This window comes from Lactuca sativa, chromosome 2, assembly GCF_002870075.4.
Source record: "Lactuca sativa cultivar Salinas chromosome 2, Lsat_Salinas_v11, whole genome shotgun sequence".
Taxonomy (NCBI): Eukaryota; Viridiplantae; Streptophyta; class Magnoliopsida; order Asterales; family Asteraceae; genus Lactuca; species Lactuca sativa.
Window position 1 is genome coordinate 59,551,662 of NC_056624.2, and position 14,494 is coordinate 59,566,155.

Consider the following 14,494-nt stretch of genomic DNA (forward strand, 5'->3'; position numbering starts at 1 on the left):
AGAAAGATTTTATTTACGATCGACGTCTAAATCTCCCTATTACTCCGAAAAGTTACATGCCAGTTCTAATACCATAATTAAATGTTTAGAAATCTGAACACATAAAATTTACAGATCCGGTTGGCAACAGACCATAGATCCGATCAAACGATAACATCGTAAACATCACAATTCATTTAACACATAAAAGCATGTTAGGCATTTTCCCTAAATTTGCTAGTTCTTGTGTCTTTTCAGGTGTATTACCAAAAATTTATTAGACACACTCCTCACCGTCATGGCTTAGCATTCTAAGTTTAATTCTACAAATAAATCCATATTGCTAGTTCGCTTAAACTAATGTTCTGATACCAACAGTGACATCCCCATTTTCACGGCCAGAAAAGACCGATTTTGTTTATGCTTTATAAAAATCAGAGTACTTCTTTTAATAAAAATGTTGCGGAATTTGTTTCTAGAAAAACATGATAAACGTGTTATCAAAGCATTTTTGAAGAAATGTATTTTATTCCATTTAAAACCTTGGGATGTCATCGTCAATACAAAAACATAAGCATAAGCAAAACTTACATTCATTTACACTAGTGATCTACGTCTCCATAATCTCTTAGTGTAATGTAACTTCATATCGACACCTGTAATACAAATAAGCTTGAGTGGGTCAGGTTGGGAAACTTGGTGAGTACATAGGATTTTCAACCCACAATAGTATAATTATTATGTTTAAACATCAATAATCAACCCAATTACCCATCCCCATTATCTTCCTTACTTTTAAGGATCTACCCTAAGAATCATCTATCCTGCATTCGTTCATTTCGAAGCCTATTGCTTCCAAGGTTTATATAACAGGCACTAAGTCCATATCTGCTAATGCTTGTTCGTAAAACACTAATTCTATAGCTGCTAAAGTTCATTCATCGAGTACTAAATCCATAGCTACCGGTGTTTATCTAATAGGTACTAAATCCATAGCTATCAACATTTATCTATCATGTACTAAGTCAATATCTACCAGGGGTTATCTATCAGGTACTAAGTCCATAGCTACCCGCGTTTATTCAATTGGCACTAAGTCTATAGATGTCGATGTTATTTATTAGGCACTAAGTCTATAGTTTCCTATGTTCACTCATATCATCTTTCATCTCTCATCATTCATCTACCCATGTTTACCCAACATATTTGTAGATATATAAAATACATATACAGTTTAAAACATATAAAACATGTATAAAAACATTCATCCAGCATAGACAACAAGTATTCGGACAGTATGCATACATAGCACGTAGTTTATATAAAATATTTCATATATATGTGTAAGATGAAACTAACTATGCACTCACCTGATAAGGTGGTGACTCGGTACTCGGACATCACTTCATTTACTTTAAAACAACTTCTTTTGACAAAACATAGTATCATTACCACTAGAGTTTAGTCGAACGTTCAACGAGACTAATTAATAGTCTAACTATTATTACTATTATATAAGCGTTAACACAATACTTTTCACCCAGTATGTATAGGCAGGGGCCGGACATGGAACACCGGAGGGCAGGATCATTTTGGCATAAAACACTTCTGAAATCCAGCAACCCAAGCGGCCCTCCAAACCAGATTCCCCGTATCGCGAGTGGTTAAAAAGATATTATAAAGACACTTATATAACACATAATAATATCCAAAATACTCATTATAAGGTTCTAATAACATTACTATACTGGAACATAAGTTATACTAATGTTAGGGTAGGCGTAGCTCACTTGCAATGGGTTTTTTTTCAAAACCGGGCTCCGCTGGAGCAACGTTCTCGAGCCGAAAGGCTCTTCTTCTCAGAGTCGTCGGGCGCTCCGAGGCTACCGCCTCGTGCTAGGGAGATTCCCTACGCTTTTAGGGGGTTTAGGGGTTAGAGAGAGGTTCTAGAGAGAGAGAAGTGATGGGAGGTGTGAGGAAGAGTGGATGCCTCACGTCTTATTTATAGGGGCTGGAGGGTCACTCACATCGTGAGTTTTATGATGCTCACATCGTGAGCCAGCTGGACACACCCAGGCACAGCCTGGTGCTGACATGTGGCATTGCACACAAGGTATAAATCAGTCGATTTTCAAAAATTCATAAACTTCGCATACGAGCTCCATTTTCGACGATCTTTATATCCACGCCTAGGTAAAAATAAGATCTACAACTTTCCTCTTGACTCTGTCGGCTAATTCCCGACCGTTCTTAAATTTAATAGTACTAGGAGATTATACTGTTAAATGTCCGCGTAAAATTCATAACTTCTACATACGGAATCCATTTTTGTCTGTCTTTTTACCGTTGAGCTCCTATTAATGAGATATTCAATTCTCGTTTAGGTCGCATTGGTCAAAAACCGATCAATCTAAAATTAGAGGTTTGGGTCATGCACTGCTAAGCTAAATCTTTGAAAAAATTAGAACTTCCTCATACGAAGTCAGATTTAGGCGTTCTTTTTATGTACACTCTCGGTTTAATGTATACTACAACTTTGTTTTAGATTACTATGGCCAAAAATCCCTCTATTGTAAATTCACTATTTTACATTTCCCGGTGCTGTGCCGTTTTTGCCGCGAAACTTCGATGGGTCATAACTTCTTCGTTACAACTCGGATTTCGGCGTTCTTTATATGTATGGAATCCTTGTAACATATGCTAAAAATTTTATTAAGACTATTCCTTCTAAATAATATTTCACCAAAAACTCATTTCTATGTTCATTGTCTCTAAATTGACTAGCCCGGATCTACGAGCATTACAGCTGTGAAAAACTCTTTTGCATTCTGCTTTTGTTAGCATATCTGCAAGTTGATCTTTCGAATTTATGTGAGGAAGCTCCATAGTTTTTCGTTCCAAATGGTCTTTAATAAAGTGGCGATCGATCTCTACAACAACGGTTTTCATTTAAACCTAAATGTATATATATTATTACAGTGCAATCAGTCATGAACCCTTATCGTTTTCATTTAAACCTATATATAGTTGGTTATTAATCGGTGTGTTTTTAGTCATGAAAATAAAATAATTGTTTCTTCAAGTTTAAACAATGTGTTGTGTTAAAAAAAAGAAACATTATTGACATGAAAAATAATAATCCATTCAACTCATCTTATACTTACAAGAAAGAGTTAATGAAAAAGTAAAACTAAAAAACATAAATAAATAAATAAACATCTTGGCCAGGGATTTTGGTTAAAATGTTTGAACTTTTGGATGGTGATAATTTTGCAAGGGTGCTAATTTTAACTTTGAAATTTTTAAACAAGAATGATGCTATTAACAACTTCAAGTTTCCAGAAAGATGTAAGGATTGATCATCTTCCCGCTTGTTCATTACACTACAAGAAAAAGACCCTTTTACGACGCGCAAGCCACGACACGCAATGATTTATGTTACGCAAATAAGAGTGACCTTAAAAGAGTGTCATCTCTTCAAAAATTTTAAGGATTTAAGTCACGCACTATTGCGTGCCCTTAAATTAGTGTCCCAAGAAAAAATTAAAAAAACACGGAGGGTGCTTTATTTTAATCACGCGTCCTCTGTGACTGTCGCTTTATAATTTTAATGAAACGCGCTTCTCCTATTAACGGGGGGAAATGAAATCTCCAAAATTTTGAAGACCCGCCTTCTTCTTTTCTACCTTCTTTCTATCTTTCATCTTCCCAATGATCGTGAGCATTCCATTCTTGATTTCCCTAACTCTTTCTCATTTTTTGATTGAAACTTGAAAGAATCGACGGAAATCTAAAGTTACCATCAGAATCACACTAATTTTCTTACTCTTAGAGAACCGGTGATTTAGGGCATTACTGCATGAGTTCTCTCTACAAAGTCTGAGGAGTTCGGATTCAACCCACCTCGTACGGATTAAGGTATGTTTTCTTTCTTCTCTCATCCCAATTTTTTATAATCTTCTATAATCTTGATTTTACTTATACAACAGAAACAAGCAGAAGAACGATACAGTGCCTTTTTCTCGTCTCTTCCCTTCTATGGGTTCTCCTTGTTGGCAATGTCGTTTCTCCCGATGTTGCCATCCTGCTTACTTCTGCATGCCTCCATCATTTAGTATGATAGTTTCATGGTTGCTTCAGGTCATCTTGACCTCATGTCGATTCTGGAGACTTCAAAATTAAAGGAGTGTATTTCATTTGCGTAGTAGGCATATTACAAAGGTAATTCTTCTTTTTTCAACCACAGTTACCTATTTCATGTACAACTGGTCCTTCTTTTTGGACGATTTTTGTGCCCTTCTACCCTTTCTCAAATCTTTTCATGGAATTATTGATATTTTATGATATAAGTACCTGATTTTTTTTATGCACACCAGGTGTTTGACTAAATGTTTGAACCAAAATATATATTATTATAATCAGTAAGTTAGTTAAATCTTGGAATCCATTGCACACCCAATCTTTCTCTACATGTATCTAGTAAAGTAGAGAGTAAACTAAAGCTAGGGTTCTTTTGTTGATATCAAATGATCACTTCTTCTTGAATTTCCCCAAAATTTGTTGTTTTAAACTCGTGATTCAACTAGAGACAGAGAGTTATGGAAGTGGAACAATCAAATCATTCATTGACCTTCCACGAGCCTTCCATGGAACAGAGCATTAGCTTCATTACAGAACTTCAGGTTTTAATTTTCAATTCAGTTAAAATTTCCTTTTTTTAACTTCACATCAGATCTGAGTTTTTGGTATATAGTTATATATGTCAATGATGAAAATATGTGCGATAAGTTTGAATTTTGCTGTGATACTTTCACTATTTGATCTCTCTTTTTTGTAATAGTATTTTTGTCTTATTTTTGCAGGGATTCTCCGTTATGCCTCTCCATATCCACAAATGTTGCAACCAGCATATCCTCAAAGGCCACTTGGAGTAGTGGGAGTCATTCCATCATTAGCTCGCCCACCAATTATGGCTATGCGGGGTCCAGTGGTCCCTACAATCATTAGGCGACCCATCAATACAATAACTCCAGCTGAAAAGCCAATGACCACAGTTTATGTTGGCAAGATAGCATCATCAGTGGACAATGAGTTCATGCTCTCCCTTTTTGTAAGTAAGTTCCTCTTTTTCTCACATCTTTACTGGAAATAGATCTTATTGCCCAATGTTCTTGGACTTTTTACACATTTATGTCTTCTGAAGCTCTGTGGGCCTGTTAAAAATTGGAAACATGTACCAGATCCCACTACTGGGGCTTTGAAGGGCTTTGGTTTTTGTGAATTTAGGAATGTTGAAGGAGTTCTGCGTGCTTTAAGGCTTCTGAGTAAATTAAGTATTGGTGGTCAGGAGCTCATGGTATGGTTTCCGCATTCTCTATCTTTCTTCTTCGTGTATATTCATGTAAATCATGCCTTATCTGATTTGAACATTTTTTTTAATTTTGAGTTTACAATTGAATTTTGATAATGTAGATAATAGTAGCACTATTCTTTTATAAATGCCCGTTTCTTTTTTACTTGAATACATTTAGCATCATGTAGCTAATAGTAGCACTATTGTTTTATGAATGCAAGGGTAAAATGGTCATTTAATCACATTCAGACACTTCATTTACTTTCTTTAGCAATGTCGTAATGGGTGTCACTCACTCTATGAATTAAGATGTTGCATTTTCCCGTTCTACCCATGTTTCTATTAGATTTAGTAGTTTTGCAAATACAAGGGTAAAATGGTCATTCACTTTCTTAAGTATGATAGCATATAGATTAAGTGTTCTTTGGAATGGATAAATAATAATAGTATTTAAAAAAACTTATCCTGTTTCTTTTCTTTTCCTAAATAATAACGATTCTTAACAATTCTCAACACTAAACTTTTATAAATGTGTACAAATTTACTACTAAACTATTATTTATGCTTCTTTATAGTTACAAGGTGGGACAATGAAGGATAAAATTAACTGTATCAGGGGTATGAATCAACCTAGCATCCCATCCCACATTTCATGTATTTTTCCCTGTGAAATAGAATTGTTAGCAATTCCTTGGTTATGGCTGCCATTCTGGAAGTTGGAGAGAACATGGAACACAATCATACTTTGATTTCTTTTCGAAAAACACTGATGAAAAACTTATGGTAAGTTCTAACATTACAATATTTTGTTTTATAAAATAAAAATAAAATAAAATAATAAGAGGTATTGATTGATGTGTGGCAGGAAATTGAAGAGGCTGAAATTAAATTGGATCTAATACAGAAAGAGCAGTCTGTTGAGGAGTCATCTAATGATGTCACGGATTGGAGAAAGCTTCCTTTTCTAGCCAGTAACATTCTTTTTTTGAATTTATGAATTTATAATTAATCTCCATGTGTCAATATTTCTAATGCCACTTTGTTTAAATCCAGATTGGAGAAAGCTTCCTTTTCTAGCCAGTAACATTCTTTTTTTTTTTTTAATTATCAGGTTTATTTTGAAAATCCATGGTTTTTGTTTGGCGTTTCTTATGTTGGAGCTCTTAGTGCATGGTTTTCTTTGTAGTTCCCTCATCTCACATGTGGGAGTCTTGCAAGTTCTGCTGCATGGTTTCGTTTTTTCATCACATCCTTGTCTTAGTGTCACAGTGCCATATAACTATTAAAAAAGAAACATTTAAAAATCTTTATCTTTGATAAAAAAGAAAAAAAAAAGATTAAAAAAATTACCTCTGGAGCCATCCAACGATATGTCCCTGTTTCAGCTATCATCATCTCTGTAACTGTCTCTTCTCTTGCTAATCCAAAATCTACAAGTTTTAGTGTTCTTTGATCTTTTGTTAACACCAAGTTTTCTGTAGAACATTAGAAATTAAATTAATGATAGGATTTAATAGAGATCATTTGTCATTAAAAGTTTTATAATTCAAAATGGGTTAGGAATCATTGCCAATTTCTCACTATGATGAAAAACCAATTTTTCTTTATGATATTTATCTGCCTCCAATCTTGCATCTTCTATATTCATCACATAACCAACCAACTTTATCTTCTTCATCATCTTTTCAGTAGCTGCATATATTTTCTCAGACTCAAAATTCACATCATCTTTAGCAACAAACTCATGAATGACACCATTGAATTTAATTGAGCTACAACCTGGAGTCTTTTTAATAACACCCTTTTCTTTCATCTCTCTTCTTACTCTAAATGCATCTTCTAATCTACCAACTGATGCATATATACCAGCTAGAAGTAAATAGTCTCCACTATGAATAGTTTCCAAATTCATTATCTTCTTCAATGACTCTTCTCCAATTGTCAGGTATTGCCTAATTTTTTATAAACATTTTCAAATTGAAAACTTGCTAAAAACTAGCTTGCTACAGGTTTACCCAGAGGAATGTTCTAAGGGTGTATCCTAAAGGGATACGAGTTGACTCATCTAACTACAACCCACTAATTGGGTAGATGCATGGAGCTCATATGGTGGCATTTAATATGCAGGTTAAAAATATATAATATATCTAACAATTTGGAATCTATTCTGTCAAAATCTTCATATCCATCTCTTAAGCCAAACCGTGTTCCTTTGTTTGCTTATGTTTCTGGATTCATCTTCTTCTTTTATCTACTTATTCTGTAATTACAGGCTTACAACTACGTGGATGTTCATAGAATTAGTAGTAGATTCTTGTTTATTGAACTTTACATATAAACAAAGCTTAATATACCAAACAGCAAAATACAATGTTTTCTTGTTTTCTTTAGCCATCACATATTCACATGTCATTTTTTTGTTTGTTGATATACTTTCTATGATCTATAATAGTATAATACTACCCTTCTTTTGGTTGTGCCAACTTTATTTCTACATAAAGGGGTTAATGTCATAATATAGTAACCAAGTCTCAAGTGTGTTCCACCTAGGTACTTTAAACTTTTTTTTTTTGAATAGGTTTTGCCACCCATGTTTCATTTATATGAAATAAGGTAAAATATAACTTATTTGACCTTTTTTAACTTTTGACTATAGACTTAACAGTGATGTGGCATCATATTTGATTTAATTTCTACCTTGATGATTCCAGGCCTCTGATCCGAATCATAGCCGACCGATTTCCATAGCAAGTGAAAAATGCTATTTTGTCAACTTTGACCATCATATATATAAATTTTGTGTTACTATTCAGTTTGCACGCCTTGAAGATGCTAGAGCTGCATAGAGTTTAAATGAAAAATTGTAGATTGCAGGTCGAATGATGAAGGTACAAATTTCTCCTATGATTGTGTTAAGATTAATCGTCTGGATGTTAGTGAATGACCATTTTACCCTTTCTGTAAAATCAGCCTTTTGACTTCACTTATTTCATATATCTATAGAATGTACAAAACTGTTAATTTTTTATATATATAATTTGAATTGTAATTTGTAAATACTTATAGATTGAGTGGAATGTGAGATCAGGCCCTTTAAGAAACATCGATTCTGCTCGAATATCGATTCCCGGGACTATAAAGTATGATGACTCACAGCAGTGGTAAGTTTTTAGGTTTCTTATTTTTTGAAAACTAATTTCTTTTTTCTTTTGTCATTCCTAATTTTTATACAACATATCTTGATTCTTGTAAATTATTTGTTGGAATTTAGAAACAAAAGTTAATAGATTAGTAATTCAACTCCCTTGTAAATATTTTTACAAATATATTGAATTCCTTTTGTGCAAATTGATTGATCTTGTTGTTGTATGTACAACTATCGACATAGAGCACGATTGGAGGAAACAAAACAATATTGGAGAGGATGGTAAAAATTAACTCTTTGATATTTGTAGTCATTAAAGGAATTTTTTTTTATTATGTTTAACTTTCTATTTTTGTAAATAAAAAAATTTCAGGTATGAAGGCCTCTCGGAAATTTTTTTGTCATCTCCTGTCCCCAAGTTGTTGCTGTTGGGTGGAACAGATAGACTTGACAGGTATAATAGATGTTTATGGGCCTTCCATGTTAATAACAAAATACCATACTCTGGAAAACAATTAAGGATTGTTTAAGCATATCACTTGTTTATGGGCCTTCTTAGGATATGACCTAATATAAATACTCCCAAGTTTCTATCTGTTTCAATAGAATTTTGTATAAAATTGTCCATATACTTTGTAAGGCTTAATTTTTTTTCTTACATTTCCTTTATCTGTAAGACAAGGAGGAATCTTCAAGGTCCCTTCTAGAAATGAGTAACCTCCTTTGTAAGAGAGCTTGCATGGCTGTCAGAATTCCAAATAGCTACATTTTATATAAAATTGTCCAAATGCTTTGTGTATTTATTTAAATTTTCTTGAAGAATTAACATGGTTTATTAGTTGTTTCTGATACGAACATGTTTATTGGTTGTCTGAAAGGAGGTGACGCCTGGATTTGGGAATGGATTTCAAGCTACTCCAAAGACTAGCACTACCATCCAGATTCACAAAGTTTATGGAAGCTCTTATCGTTTGCCTTCTACTCATACATGGTAAGATAATCATGTTTCTCTATCAAATTACCTTTTTGCCCCTAAGCTATGTCACACTTCAAAAGAAGCATGCTACATTTTTCTATGTCAAGATTTTGCCTCTGAGCTATCTGCAGGCACTGCCAAATCCTTCAAAAGAAGCATGCTACATTTTTCTATGTCAACTTTTTCCAGTGTTTTGGCTTTTGTTTGGCAGCTTGGATAATCTTGTAGCACCTGATCGTCCATGCCACTCTTGGTAAAACAAATTTATAGTGTACTTCTTCCATTCATGTTAGTAATTTCTCATTATGATGTCTTGTTTCTTGTGCAATTTTATTTTTAGGAGGTATTTTACTTTATTAAATGTTTAAAGTTACAGGACATGAGTATGGACACATCATGGAACATTTTAGGGCAGTTGTTGGTCTTCCTCTTGGTGATCCATCAATGAAGTGGCCAACTTGCATCATGTAATAACATTTTAGGCGAAGATGTAAGTATATGTTTTTTTTAATGAATAATGTAATCATATTAATGAATATGAAATAAAGTTTCTTATTTAGTATGTGATAATCATGTATACGGAGAAAACAATTTCTATTGATTTGTTTTATCTTTCCATGGATTGACTATTTGTATGACATTAAATTTTATGCAATGGATTGTATTTTTTGTATAGTATTTTATTTTTTGTTATGAGACATTAAATGCAAATTTAATTTGAAAATTAGTAAATCTATAAATAATACTTTTTTTTAAACATTTAAAATTACGATACGCAAAAATGTGTGTCATCTTCATTTATGACATGGCCTTTCTTGACAGGGGCTTCTTTGATACGCATTGCGTGTCATAAACACGCGCGTCGTAAGGTTACGACATGCAAATGTGCGTCGTCTTCCTTGATACGCATTGCGTGTCGTAAACGCGCGTCGTAAATGCGCGTCGTAAATGAGCGTCGTAAATGAGCATCGTTTATAGACGACGCGCAAAAGCGTGTCATCTCTCTTTATGACAGGGCCTTCCTTGACGCGCATTTGCGCGTCGTATGAGCCTTTTACGACGCGCAATGAGCGTCGTAAAAGGCTTTTTTTCTAGTAGTGTTACATTCTCTAAATTCAATCTCTAGATGCTTCTGTTCTTCGTCTTAAATTTGATCCTCCAGTATCTTTTCTTCTAATCGTGTTTACTATATTCCATTTGAATTTCTTTTCTTCCAATGAAAATCTTCAATGTTGATATTAATTTTAGAGAGGGAAAAAATTCAAGATTCAAGAACGACGAAAGGATTAATCATATCATCTTCCCACTAGTTCATCACAGTCTCTAAATTCGAACTGTACATGCTTTTGTTCTTTGTTTTTAATTTGATGTTCTAGTTTGTTTTCTTCTTTTCGTATGAAATTCTTCGTTACTTCTGTGTGAATGTCTCTATTAATGGATTGTGGTTTATAACACTTTGAAACAAGAAATTCGTAAAAGGAACTTAGGGTTTAGATAATTACATGGATTAGCTGATGAAAATGAACTGGAGTTGATAACTACCATCACAAAAGAAACAAATTGACAAACTAAAAATCCGTAGATGATTCTCCAACTCCAAAATCTTTGGTGACTTTTCATGGTGATCAATTTACGATTGGTTGAAGAGAAAAAATTTGAAGAAAGTCTTGAAAATCATACTGCTTCTCACAATTCAATGCAAAATAAAGAGGAAGATTTTTCGATGTTGGTAGGTGGACATAGCACACGAAGACAAAGGTGCCTATGATAAACACGACTCTTTATATGGGAAACAATAATACTTTTATTAAGACACTTAAAAAAAATTCACTTTGTGCAACTACTACACACTTTGCTTTCTTTGAGGCTTTCTTGGATGGTTTGGAGCAAATGATCTCCATACCTATTTATATGCCTCTTAGGAAGGTTCTAGATACTAGTATACACTTACTACATACTAGATAACTCTAGACCTATCTAACCTACTCTATATGCTTCCATATGTTTCTAGAATATTCTACCATGTTCTGGAGAGGTCTAGGATGCTCCAGCGTCTTCTAGAATGATCCATAACCTTCTAGGGTGTTCTATGTCGTTCTAGAGTATTCTAGATTCTTCCGATATATTCCGGAGTCTTCCATAAGGTTCTAGAATCTTCCAGAGCGTTCTATAACAAGCTAAAGTCTTCTAGATAATATATGTTCGATTGGGCTAGTGATGATCGTTAACACTCCCCCTCAACACTAGCCCCCATTCTTCGTACCATGTGGAGCTGACAACGAAAACCTTCATATTTTCCAGTACTCAGCTCTCTGGTGAACAAGTCTGCTATTTGGTCGTCGCTCTTGATCTGTCGCATCTCAATTTCTTCCATCAAGACTTTCTCTCTGATAAAGTGATAATGCACTTCCACATGCTATGGTCTAGCATGAAATATTGGATTTTCTACCAACCGTATTGTAGATTGGTTATCGTAGTTAAGTGGTACCGCATAGTCCACTTTTTTGATGTAAGTCCCTATATATATATATATATATATATATATATATATATATATATATATATATATATATATATATATATATATATATTATTCAATTAAGACTTATAAACTGGTAATCATATTCAATTTAGCTCTTTACCCGATCAACAGGTCATCCAACTTTCATAAATTACATTTTTGGCCCAGATTTCAAAATTTATTACAAATTTGGTCCAAAATTTACACTTTTGGCACAGATTTTAAATTTTATTACAAATTTGGTCCAAACTTTACCCTTTTGGCCCAAATTTTAGAATTTGGTTATGAATTCATCATAAATTTAGTTGTTTTTATAATTTTTTTTCTAAAAAAAAAATTCAAATATGATTTTTTTTATAAAATCACGTTTATAGAAAAATATAAATATATTTTCACATAAAAAATCTTATATTTTCTATATTAAAACTTTTTTTTTTAAAAAAAAAACGTTTTTATATACGAAATATCTGTTATAAAAATAGGTATTTATTAAGTACATAAATACATACAAATATTTCTTATAAAAAATATATACAAACACATATTTTACAAAAAAAAAATGTATACAAACACGTATTTTATTATAAATACATTTGTATGCAAACACATATTTATAAACAAAAAAATATAAAAAAAAAACACCTATTTCATAGTAAACATATATATATATATATATATATATATATATATATATATATATATATATATATATATATATATATATATATATAGACACACACACACACACACTAGCCGTCTACCCGCACAATGCGACAGACGACGAATAGTTTATTTCGGGAATTAATTTAATTCAAAAACGTATTATCTTTCACGGAGCGCAAATCAAATACATATTGCTATTGGTCGGACTTTGATTGATTTCAGTTTAACAATAAGTATGTTGATGGTTTAAGTTAAAAACAAGCATGTTGATGTTTTAGCTAAACAAATTATTTTCATTTTATAGCTAATTAATCAAATTTGCGTGACTCTTTTTATGCGTAAAACAATGAGAACAAACCCCATATAATTTCTTCATGTTTGTATTTTTAGTTGGTTTACTTTTAACCCCTCAATACATTACACGCTTCATAAATATTTGTACTTGAAGACTTCCATATAACATCAAATGCATGATTTTCTTCATGGAGTAAGTTTACTTGAACACTTACGTAGAAGATAGTAAAGTAATGCGATTAACCAACCTTCTTGTAAAAAAAAATGTGTTGTACTAATGACATTTCAAAAACTTTTGTGGCTCCTTTTTCTTAGCCTTTTTAGTATCACAAAAAAAAAAGAAAAAAAAAATCTTGTGAACTAATAGTAAGGAAAGCACAATTTAGTGTATATTAGTTTGTTGCTTTCATGTATAACATTTGAAGTTGATAATTACCTCATCAATTCCGTATACAAAAAAGTTTTTGAAAAAAAAAGTTTTATAGAAAAGAGAAAAGTGCAATCAAGCCCTTACGCATTGGCTTCATAATAGATCTAGTCCCTATATTTTTCTATTCAATTAAGGGGTCGTTTGATAGTTGTTAACTGGGTTAGAGATGATTGGGTTTAGAGGCTGACTGGATTAGAAGTTCTGACTGAGTTAACTTCTGACTGAAATTTTTTGTTTGATTTTATATCTGACTGACTGTGCAAAATGATTATGTTGCCCACAAAATCTATATAACCACCAACAAAACTTGTTTAATCAAAATACATTATTAATTTATGCAATAATATCAAGAACATCAAGATTAAAAGAAGAACAAAAATCAAAATATTTGCTTGTGATTGGGGTTTTGGGTTTTAGTTACATTAACAAACACTTTTGCACTACTTAACACCAAACATTCAAAACAAATTTAATTTGAGAGTCATAAGTTGTTAGATAATCATATTGATTAGCTTCATAGATTAAAAAGTTTCATACTTTTTAACAATATTTAACATAGACATTCACCTTGCAATACACTAAATGATCACTTTTATGTTTGGTTGCTGATTTTGGCTCCTATTCTTTGAAGAAATAAGAAAAACATTGCATCTTTAGCACCCTAAAGGTCTAGTTATTAATATATTTGTGTTTTTGACTAATCTCAAACGAGATATCAGACCAAATTGTTGATCATGAAAGAACATCTATACCAAGAATCAATAACGAATTATCTGAATACTTCATCCATGATCAATTTTGACTGTATCCATTCACTTCAACAATAAACATCAAGCTTTAATAATCATTGGAATGAAAGAAGATCATCAATCCCAATGTAAATATGCATTAGCAACTCACATATTAAACTCTCATTACTTTAATAAAAAAGAAATAACAATTAAGTTCAAAATTACAACTTTACCTTACAACAAGGAGAACTAATGCAAGCACACCAAACACATACCGATAAACCTTCTATTTGGATCTAACACGAACATTAGCTGGAAGATTGTGTCTTTCTAAAAACTCAAATTAAGATCAAGGTAGTAAAACAGACCCTAAAAGAAAACCAGTTAAGAATCCATTGATGT